Genomic DNA, 4,923 nt, shown 5'->3' with positions numbered 1-4,923 from the left:
TCAGAGAAGGCAGCAAATTGTCTTATTTTCTCATTTGTTGGTTGGTGCATGACTTTTTTTGGTGTCTGTTCTGCATGCTCACAGTATTGAGATGATTTCAGTGCCAGAGAGTGCAATCACTTCATGGAGCTGCTGTACTGTATCCTTTTGTACTTGGGACATTTTGGACAATTTATACACACTGATAACTTTTTATATTTGGTACATTCAGAAAATAATCTTTCATATATATATGTATATTAATAAATAGCAAAGTTTATTCTGGTTTGTGATCTCTTCTAGAGGTTTTAACAGGGAAATCAACACTTCAGAAACAAGAACCAGGTTCAAAGGATTTGAACCCTGGAAATAGTCAAAGGCAGGTCAGCTGGGACCTTGAGCAAGCTGGTCTAGTAGAAGGTGTCCCAGCTGATGGCAGGGGTTTGAAACTAGATGGTCTTTAAGGTCCTTTCCAACCCAAACCATTCCATGATTATTTCAGGCTGTTCAATGGGATGATAGAATTGCCTTGCATTTGTTGAGGAAAAGCAGCAATGTATAAGCATGAAAACTTCTGCAACATGGTGAGGTCCAGCAATAGCATTCCAGATGCAGTAGGCATTTATTTTGTAGAGATTATCAAAATGAAATGAGCAAAGTTAGCTTTGGTAAAAAAACACAAAGCAAGAAGCAAAACTCTAAAACTATTCCTGCTGAAAATTTGATTTCTGTTCCTCTACCAGATCCTTCAAAACCCTAAAACTATTCCTGTAGGATTTCTGTTCCTTTACTAGATCCTTCACCAACTTGTAAGCAATAAACATTTAAAATCTGTCCATTCATTCCTCTGGTTGTGTTGGAAGAAACTGTTCCAAACCACTGTAGGCAGAAATTAATGTCTGCAAGTAAACAAGGGTAGATTTTATTTCTGTGGACATGGACCAACTTTTAACTTTTATTTTGTTTGTGATATTCCTGATGTAATTTATTTTTTAAATCCTCCACATTACTTGTCCTGTTTGGAGCAAAATGAGTAGGGGAGAATTAGCTATCAAAAAACATGGATCATTTTTTTCTCGCATCTTAAAAAGGAGTTGATTATATATGTCTTGTGAAGTGGCTGCTTTGAGCGGCATTTGTGCAGCTGATAGATTAATAATAGGAACTTTGTTAGAAGGAACTGAATTTATTTCCTTGTTTTTTCAGTAAATGGTGGTAATTTATCTCCTGATGTGTTTGGCTTACTTTAAGTTACTTTTTCTGATGTTTCTCTAAATCCTCCAATAGTTCAGTCTCTGCTGTAACAGCTCATCCCAACAGAGCTGGATTTAACTAAGATCCCTAAGAACTGGGGGTTTACCTTGAAGCATTCTAGTGTGTGAAACTGACCCTTGTGCTTTAGCTCTCTCTGCAGTATTTTCTCTTTCAGAAGCTGCATGTTGTTCTTCAGGACATTGCAGAAAGCTCTGTGCACTTTAACATCACTAAATGCTGCCTGCATTTCCTTTGCTGAGCTTTCTGAGGTGTCTGCTGAGAAAAAATTTGGATGATTTAGGACTTTGAGGCTAAAAAGAAACTGTAAAGTAATGTTAGTAGAGTTTGTGAAACGACTAAAGTAGTCATTGGCTTTTCTTTCCTTCCCCTCCTCCCCTGCTTCCTTCAAAATACCAAATGTGATTTATGTTAAAGGGCCTTTCCACAAAGGCATGGAGTGTGACAGGCTGAGGGGTGATGGCTTCAAACTGGGAGAAGCTGGATTGAGATGAGACATTAGGAGGAAGTTCTCCCCTGTGAGTGTGATGAGGCACTGGAATAGGTTGCCCAGAGAAGTTGCAGAGGTGCCAAGCCTGGCAGTGTTCAGAGGCAGGCTGGATGGGGCCCTCAGCAAGCTGGTCAAGTAGGAGGTGTCCCTGCCCATGGGATGGCTGGATGTAGATGATCTTTGAAGTCCCTTCCAACCCAAACCATTCCGTAATTCTGTAATCTAGCCCTGGGAGAATCATACCGGTAGTTACTATACTATGAGAAGTAGCTCAAGCTAAATTGAAATGTCTGAGATAGCTGGAATAAAGAACCATTCTTACTCCCTTTTAAAGTAGCACTCATAACACCTACCTCATCCAAAAGGTACCAGACAAGAGCTTTCAGCACTCAACCAGCCTTCTAAGAGACCTCTCCTTTTGTCCAGCAGCTTGGGTGGTAATCAGAGTACAATCAGCATTTGGTTTCTCCTAATTTCTCTTAGTTTCTCCTGCTGTTTTCATCTGTATGAGCTGTCAGTGTGCTTTGGAACAGAAATGAATGGAATGGATTTTAAATTACTAATTTCTGCTGCAGCCTAAGACTTGCCTTTGTAAATAGTGTTGAGTTTGGAGCCTAACAGGTTCTGACGTGACAATCAACTACCAGTGGAGCTGCTCCCATCTTAATCTGTGTTAATATTCAACGGTGCCAATAGATTTAAGGAGATTCCTTAAAGTGTTCTGTACATACAGAGAAAAATCAGTTTGTAGCAGCAGCTGCTCCACTTAACCCTGAAAAGAATCTGATGATGTAGGTGACTTGGGTATTAAGCACACCCAAAGTGTTTTATGGTTGAAAGCTTCATTTACTTGAGGTACGTTTAGTAAGAGATTATTTATTTTTACTTATTAAAACCATTACTCTGAAAGCATAGATTTATAAAGCTGGCTAAAGACACTTAATGTCTAAAGATTATTACTGAAGTGCTGATAGTTAAAACCAGTAAATTCACAACCCCTTTTAATGGCAGTGTGAACTGATGTATTCTGAAACAGTTGTAACCAAGGGAACTCAAAAGCACTCCAGCTGACTTTGTAAATACCTGAAATGTAACATCTAATAAACAGCAACACATGAAGTGGTGATGTCACTGCCTGGTTATTTCACTTGATGCCTGAACCTTTTGTTACAGCTGTTAATGTTTATAGATGGTGATACTGGAGCATGAGTTCACAAACTCAATGTGGCCAAGAACTGAAGTGCAGCTGATTGTGCAGGGTTGGTTTGACTGGGCGAGATGCCCCAGGATGGAGTATTTGAAGTATTTGCACCACATTAGGTGTTACCTTCTCTATTATCCAAGCAGCTCTGGGCACAGGAACTATCCCTCAGAATCCTTTGCTTAATGAGCCCCTTCTATTTAGTGTGGGACTTACATGGCTCAATTAAAAGCTAAACCAACCCCCACAAATCTCAAAGATAGGTTTCTTGCTGTTCCAGACTGAAGAAAAGCAAAGTCAGTTCCTCTGCTTTCACACAGAGCCCTGCTGCAGTCTTTCCAGTATTTGAGCCCTTGCTGTGGGGTTCTACTGAAGTGCCCTGAGTTCCAGGGGTGACTCTGGCTACTGCAGCTGTAATTTGCTACTGCAGCTGTAATTTCAGACCTGTGACAGTGTGATCTACTGCAGGAGAATCTTCTGCATTGCATCTGAAATAATTTGTGATACAAGAGACTATCTGCCCTTTATTTGAAGTAATAGTATCCAGAATTATCACCTTGGAAAAGGTGCAGTTACTGATCTGTCACTGAAGGAAGGCACAACAGTGAACTGTAGCCCAGCTGGAGTCAAGCAGTGAATTTTTACTTACTCCCATTACAAAAATAGGCATCCACAGCACGTTTATTTAATGTTTAAATTAATTCATCTTTTTACACAACCTGAAAAGAAAATATATTTATCCCACATACAGTAATAGTAAACAAGTGCATTATTTCAACCATGAAAAATAAATCTTTTAACCAAGTCTGTACAACAGATAAATAAAATTATATCTACAATACTTTAAATTGTGAAGAACAAAAACCCCAAAAATTACCCTTCAAGACTCACAGTCATTGCTCCTAATACTGGCATAGATGAAGATTTTGCATCCTGTCCTCCACCACAGTGGTCACCTACACCATTTCCTTTCAGTCATTCAAGAGGTTGGAAGTAATGCACCTAAAGAACAAACAGCTGAGTGAGTCTCTTTCCAACAGCTCCAAAACCCCTGGCTGACTTAATCATTAACTGTTAAATCTGGGGGAAGGAAAGGATTTCGTTCTTTCTTTTTTGTCATGAAAGACTGGTCATTAAAACAAACTGTTCTCCACCAAAAAAACAACCAAACAAACAAAACCTCCCAAACCAAACTGAAGCCATTCCATTCTTCTCACATTTGTTTTTGCACCCATTGGTGGCTGCAAGTTTGAGTTCAACTTTTTACCTGGGCTAAGATCAAAACCATGTGCATGACAGTAGACAGGCTACAAATTAAAATTCCTATTGTTTATAATAACAGGTAATTGCAAGTATGCTTGGAAAACAACATTGGGCTACGGGTTTTGGCTGCTAACAGGTAATCATGAGAAGAATAGAATGAAAAAAAAAGTTGAGGTCAAACCCACCCGAAGCAAAAGCACAAACAGCAAAGAAATGTCCATAACTTCACTAAGTAAATTAGAGTTTCTCATTGCCAGTCTGAAGGGCTATTTCTTTACTTTTTGTGTTAAAAGGAAGAGTTAAGAAGATGGAGATTGATTAACAACAAAAAGGAAAAAAAAAAGGAAAAATGGTTCCCCCAAGCAGTTCCAATCTCTTTTCTTTGATAGTTCCGAGACCCAGCCATCCGTGTGCAACAGGATGGCCACTGAGTCCCTCCTCCTGGTTTCAAAAGATTGACTTGCAGCCTTTTAAATGAAAATATGATTACAGGAGAGAGATTGGCACCAGTTCCCTAATGAGACCCAGTTCAAAGTCACCTACAAACTCAGAGAGAGGTTTGAAGATCACCCTTTCCCCTGTTCTCCCATTTCCTTAAGATCTGATGGAGTTGGAGATGATGGGATTTCATCTGACTGGAAAAGGTTGGAGGTCTTCCAGAAGTTCTCCATCTCAAAATGAGTCTCTGGAAAGCATTCATCTGTTTGTTCTGTATGCA

The sequence above is a fragment of the Indicator indicator genome, chromosome 11, assembly GCF_027791375.1.
Source record: "Indicator indicator isolate 239-I01 chromosome 11, UM_Iind_1.1, whole genome shotgun sequence".
NCBI classification, from domain to species: domain Eukaryota; kingdom Metazoa; phylum Chordata; class Aves; order Piciformes; family Indicatoridae; genus Indicator; species Indicator indicator.
The sequence above is the reverse complement of the archived record's forward strand: the minus strand, read 5'-3'. Positions refer to the sequence as shown.